Raw genomic sequence first — 7,159 nt, 5'->3', positions numbered from 1 at the left:
ATGAATTGTGATTATTATGTAAATACTTATTTTTTCTTATCATAATCAAGTAGTAGACATTAGAGGCAGCATAGTGAACTCTGCAGCATTACTGGTACTCTTTGTGAAGTTAGTCCTCTGTAGGTAGTACTCCCTTCACTTTCTAGAAGCTAATCGTTAGTCCACTACTCATTCTCAAATATACCACACAATTACTATTGGCTTGTAAAGGTTTGTACCACTTTTCTCTGCTCCTTCGTGTTTTTCAATTCCCAACTGAGGTTTCCATTTTGTTTGAAGGTGTACTACCCGATTTGGATGTATGAGTTCAAGAAGATACCGAACCCAGTACTCCAACTGTGAAGATCTTTATGAGTACTCTTCTTTCCTCCTACCTTGTGGTGGTGTTTGATTTCTAATTCCCTGGTTCTCCTTAGTTGAAGACGAAAAGGAGGTGACCTGCTCCTGCGTTTCATTCTCATGGTCTCTTAGTTCGATGCTCGTTAATATTGCAAATTCGGTTTCTTTGGTCTTATGTTTTGCTGGTGCTTGTATCCCTTTTTGTTGATTCTCAAAACTTAGATTAGTTTGTTCATACTTTACTCCCAAGATAGCTCATATCTGATTTGTATGTATTGTTGTGGAACTCAGTGGCTTCAAATATGTAACTAAGCATGTTAGTCACTGTTGTTGATGTAAATCTTTCTTGTTTTAACTTTGATTGAAGGAATCTATTGTTTGTCAATATTAAGAATTCTTCTTCCCATGCTTGGTCGTTGTTGTTGATGTAAATAATGTAAAGCCTTCCAGATGGCCATTGATTCTGCATCCATGTTGGTAGTCACTCATATACTTTGCGCTTCTGCATACAGCAGCTGACCAGTGTGGTTTCTAATGCAGAAACCATAAGAACTTTGGCATGGATTTCCTTTGCTCGCTCCATCACTATTACACTTAATCCAACCCATTTCAGGTGATTTCCAGTTCACTACATTATAGTATAGAGTAGGCCTGTATGACTGTAGCAGGGCCACCATTCCTTTCTACTGATAAGGAACCTCATTAATCCAAGGAAACTTTATTCTTATTATTTGATGGATTATTATTTTGTAGGTTAAATTACTGCAGGGAAAAAATGAATCAATCAGCAATACTAAAGAAAAAGGGTTTGAATCCAAGCAAAGCTCAAAGTCCATTGAAGAATCTGGATTTTGATATGCCATACTGATCAAGTGCTGAATTGGCCAACAAATTCAAGATTAAGAGAGAACAACTTGCAAATGAACGCAATGATAGAGCTAAGAAAGATCAGGCACTAATACCACATAAAAGAAAGAATTCTGAGGATTTCATTTCACAACAAGGAAAGAGTAAATTGCTTGGGCACAAATCAATAATTAAATCGTCTTCACGGGAAGAGCTTAGTACCTCACATATGATTGCAGGGAAAGGACAAACTAAACAGAGGTTATTTCAATCTGGAGAGTCCATTCAAGAGAAAGGAATTAAACTTCCTATGAATAACTCTAGGTTCCAAACGTCTTTCAAGGAAGGTGTTACTGCTTCACTACATGTGACTGGAACAACACTAGGTAATAGAGAGGTACAACATGATATTGAGGATCTACTTAAATTCAAACAGGTGAAGAGGAAGTCGGTCCGACCAGCCACCGGTATTGATCAGTTTCTGGATAACCAACGGATACACAATGAACATGATAATCATGATCTACCAAATTGCAAGCAGGTAAAGAGGAAGTCGGTCATACCATCTAATAGTCTTGATCAGTTTCAAAAAAATCAAGGGATACCCATAGATGATGAAACAAAACGTAATAACCACACAATAGCTGATGACGAATTTATGCATGCTCATATTATTAATGAACACAACAAAGGATTGGATGATCTTGTGGATCAAGAAGAACTTGGTGGAGATGAATGTGATGTAGAAGAGGAAATTGACATTGATTATAGTACAAAAGGTATGTCTTAAACCTTGTAAGATTTATTACTCTTTATAAAAGATTTCTTATTTCCTGTCTGTTACATCAATCTAGAAATATCGAAGCCAAAAAAAGTTCGAGGACAAACAAAATGTAAGGATATTCACGCAAGAAATTTGGAAGAAAGAAAGGAGGTGACATTTGATAAAGGACAAGCAGTGGGACCAACTAATAAGATAGTGTCTGTATTAAGCAACTTTATAGGAACAATTGCAAGGAATCCTAGATTCATCAGCTTGATGTACATTAGTTGGCATGCAGTGCCAATTGATACTAAAAAGAGTATGTGGGAATATATCAATGTAAGAACAATCACTTTTGAGATTGCATATTTTATTGTTTGTTTTTACTTACTGAAGCTAAATATATTTTATTTTGCACAGTCCAAATTTCTAATTCCAGTAGAAGGAAAGAAGTGGGTGATGACTGGTCTTCGTGATGCTTGGAGGCGACACAAGCAAAAAATTAAAGAGAATTTTTTTTATAAGAACAGTACCCTTGAGAATATGCTAGCAAAGCGTCCTGATAGCATTCCAGATAATCAATTCCACCAACTGATCGAGTATTGGAAAAACCCAACTGTTCAAGTAAGGCTAAAATAATACATTTCTACTCATCGACATATTTTGTATCATATCTATTCTTTTTTTTTATTTATCAATTCAATTATCTCTTTTTATTTAATAATAGGCCATATGCGAGATGAATTCTCAAAACAGGAAAAAACAAAAGTGGAGGCATCGAATGGGACTTATTAATTTTGCAAGAGTACACGTGGCATTGGTAATACTTAGTTGACATTTGTTCAAAAATCTGAATTTCATTTTTTGTACTTTATTAGAACATACTGATGTTTTTTTTACTTTCTTTTGATATAATCTGTAGCGTGCAGCCAAAGACAACAACGAAGAACCATTAAAGCCTGAAATGTTTATTGCAACTCGTACTAAGACTAGAAAGGAAATCCAGGCTGATACCCAAGTTGCAATAGTAAGTTTTTTAAAGAGGATTAGTAGTGAATTTAATTTAGACTTAAAATTTATATATTGTGGGGATTTTGACTCCATTGAATTTTATCACGTATGTTTTCTTCTTCTTCTTCTACTTCTTGTGCAAGTGCGAGGAGATATCAATTTTTTGTCGATGTTGCTGAATTGTTTGCTAGGAAAAGTTGTTAGATTTTTTTAGTTATTGATCGCTATCTCAACTGTTGATTTGTTGAGAGGGGGTGACAATTTTATTTTAAAATGCTTGAGACGCTAGACAGTTTGCTCGGAAGGGATGTCAATTAAAGTTAACTAAATTAATCATAAACTCATTTTAGCTGGAAATGAAATATTACTTATAGTTCACTATGGATGCCAATTTTATTCAATAGGCTGAACTTCATAATCGCCAAAATTCTGGGGAAACAGCTAATGATGCATTTAGGGTAATGTTTGGAAAGGAGCAGCCTGGTGACTTAGGTGCTATGGTAGATCAGTGGCAACATGTTCTTTGAAGAAAGATGAGGAAATTAACAATCTAAAACAAAAGCATGCCAATGAAATCACTTCTCTAAAGGAAGAATTGAGAGAAGAAATGCAACATTTATTTACTCAATTGTTGCAAAACAACCCTGGATTGAATTTTCAAGATATACCAAGGTGTGTTGGATCTAACATTGCTTCACCTGTTGATGCAAGTAGCGCACAAGCAGTAAGAAGCACAAATCTTCCACATTCTTCAAGGTCAGATCATAATCCGGTTCATCAAAAGGTATTTTGTATTTAGCATTCTCTGTTAATAGTCTGCATATTGTTATCGATATCCAAGGTAGTTGTCGTTTTGTTGCTTGTGTATCTCCTCTTATTGTTGACTTGATTGATGCTCTTCTGGAAGTTGTCCAATGTGTTGCCTTGCATTTTTGGTTTTCCTTTTTTTCCTTGTATGGTTGTGGAATGATTCTTGTTGGGGGAAGGATATGGGCTCTTGGTTTGACATAGTTGTCCTCTGTAGTGATATAATAATTATTGTTAGAATAGGATTGTGTATACCTAAAGAATTCCAGCTGTCCAGCAGTGTCCGTTGATGGTGTGCTGAATCTTTCATGGAGTTTTGGCATTACTGTTGAGCCATTTGGTTAATAGCTCTGAGTCGACCTCCAATATCACCTTCTTGTATCCATGTTGAACACACCAGTGCAGTCCACGTAAAGATGCCTGACTTTCAGCTTGGTTGTTAATGCCATTTCCAGTTGTCTGCATCCTTCTATCAACAACATCAATTCTCCCCAATTGCAAGGCAAATTTATGTAGGGATAGATTGTCAAACGGAGTCTACTAGTATCTTTAAAGACCAAGAATTTGACTCTTGCACTGGTAGACTTTTTGCCTCCATATTTTGCATATCACCTGTTCTTCTAAAAGATCCAACAGATGATAATAAGGCTAAAGTTTGAAGAATAAGTTTATGAACCTCAGAATTTGATTGCATACTCCACCACCCCATTAGTGTATTTCTTAGAGGAATGTGTCTGTGAGTAATGCCCAGGGAATCTGAAAAGAATTTCCAGATATAATTGGCACAGTGCCCATACACAAAGACGTGATCAATTGAATCTGTTCCAAGTTTGCTATGACAAGAACAATATGCAGGTTGTCTTCCAAAATTAACAATTCTCTCCTTCTTCCAATTGCTATTTGTTGTTTAAGAATAAGGGGAATTAGTGGTGGTGGGGCATGTTGGCTTACCAAAGTTTCATTCCATTGTCCTTCTCTGATAAAATGTGACACAGTGAGCAATATCCTGCTGCAATTTGCACCACTGGAATATTCTCTAATGCGCCTAATAATGGACGGGGTTCCAGATCATTTTTCTTAGTTTGATGACCAAGTTTAGTTTCATTTCCCCAAGAGAATGTATAAGCCCTTCCTTTTTTTGATAATATGGCAGTGAAGAAATTACCATGTTTGTGATGAACTTATTACATGTTTTTTATGCATTTGTATGTTTGCCTATTATTTTCTTCCAGATTTATCATTCATATTGGGTCTAATTTGTACATGTTTGGGATCATTTAACTGTTTGCCTACTGTTTTCTCCCAGATTTATTTTATCATTCATATTTGCCTACTGTGACAGTCTTGTAATACATGCCCTATTGTTTTCTCCCAGATTTTATAGTTTTTGTACATGTTTGGGGATCATTTAACTGTGAAGGGGTTGGGAAGGGGATGAGAATTGAACAATATAGTGAGCATATGAAATGCATGATTCTCTAACTTATAATTTAATTTTGAATGTGCAGGAAAATTCCACTGATTGAATTTGATAAATAGAGGACAGAAGTAAACTCGATCTATTGTAGTGAACGATAAAGAGTTTTTGTACTATTATCATATATGTTGTTTGAATACATTTGGTTTTGTGGAATGTATTGCTTGTAGAGATCTTTAAGCAATTGCTTTCTATATGTATGGGACATGTTCTTGAAGCTTATTTAATTTGAAATATATACTTAGAAATTATTTATAAGCTAATTTTATGCTTTAGATCACTAATATATATTTAATTGTGATTATTGATTATATGCAAAATAAATTTTATCGTAAGTGTGGCTAAATTGTGGCTACAAAATTTCTACAAAACATTGCAACATTTCGAAAGTGTGGCTTATTGTTTATAAATTTTATCTTGTACATAAGAAAAGTTACACTTTATAAGTGTTGTTGTAGATGGGATATAAAAGGCTACACTTTTAAAGTGTAACCAATAACAACGCAAAGGTCACACTTTTAAGTGTAGTATAATCAGATAAAAGTGTTGCTAATGAAATACTCCAAAGTGTGGTCTTTATACCTCTTTGGCCACGCTTTTTAAGTGTTGCTTCTTTGGCGACACTTCAAAAGTGTGGTCTAATGTCAAAGGTTACACTTCTTTAGGCCACCCCCTAAAAAGTGTTGCTTAAAGTCATAAAGTGTGGCCTTTTATCAAAAGCCACACTTTTTGCTAGTTTAGGCTACACTTTACCAGGGTGGCCGTAGGCCTAAAATGGTGTAGTGTTCACATCCAAATTTTGGAGGATATTACATGATGAATTGGGCACACAACTCACTTTTAGTATAGCCTTCCATCCACAAATAGACGGGGAGTCATAGAGGTCTATTCAAGTGTTAGAAGACATGTTGAGGGCATGTGTGATTGACTTTTGAGGGCATTGGGATAAGTTCCTACCTTTATGTGAATTTTCCTATAAGAATAGTTATCACTCCAGCATAGATATAGCACCATTTGAGGCACTTTTTGGGAGGGGATGTAGATCACCCATAGGATAGTTCGAAGTTGGACATGTGAAACCATTGGGGGTATATTTAGTGAAAGATGCTTAAGATAAGGTGAAGAGTATTCAAGCTAAGCTTCTAGAAGCCCAAAGTAGACAAAAGAAGTATGCGGATCATAAGGTAAGAGACATGACATTTCAAATTGGTGAAAATGTTCTTCTTAAGGTATCACCCATGAAAGGGGTGATGAGATTCGGCAAGAATGGTAAGCTAAGTCCGCGATACATTGGTCCATTTGAGGTTCTTGAATGTGTGGGGCCGGTATCATATAAATTGGCTTTACCTCCTAATATGTCGGGAGTTCATCTGGTATTTCATATGTCCATGTTGAAGATATATCATGGTGACGGAGATTATATCATTAAGTGGGACTCAATTGTGTTAGACAAGCACCTCCAATATGAGGAGGAACCGTTGCATTTCTTGATCGTGATGTGCGTAGATTGAGGACCAAGGAGATTAAGTTCGTGAAAGTTCAATGGAATCATCGTTCAGTTGAGGAAGCTACTTGGGAAATCGAGAGGGACACGTGAGACAAGTATCTCCAATTGTTCATCGATTCAAGTACTACTTCATCCCTTCTTTAGCCTATTATTCCTAAGTTTGTCACTCAGGGACGAGTGATGGGTAAATTGGTATCTATTGTAACGACCAAATTCCGTTGTTATAGAAAAGACAACGGGAAAATTTTTTGGGTCGGAAAACATTTTTGTTGTAACTTGAAATTTCCCAGCCTAGTCCAGATTTGGACGAAATCGGAGTCGTTAAGGTGTAGGAAATTTGGAAACCATCGGGTAAATTATTTATGATTTTGATTACATGAGTAGCTAGATAAGTCGTTAAGGAATCCAT

At 35.9% G+C, this 7,159-nt stretch overlaps 1 pseudogene; it reads left to right on the top strand.

The window, feature by feature from the left end:
* Positions 1-2,687: 2,687 nt before the first annotated feature.
* Positions 2,688-4,425, top strand: LOC125856049 (uncharacterized; annotated as a pseudogene).
* Positions 4,426-7,159: the final 2,734 nt, after the last annotated feature.

The sequence above is a fragment of the Solanum stenotomum genome, chromosome 2 (assembly GCF_019186545.1).
Source record: "Solanum stenotomum isolate F172 chromosome 2, ASM1918654v1, whole genome shotgun sequence".
Lineage (NCBI taxonomy): Eukaryota > Viridiplantae > Streptophyta > Magnoliopsida > Solanales > Solanaceae > Solanum > Solanum stenotomum.
This window is presented reverse-complemented; position numbering and strand designations above follow the sequence as displayed.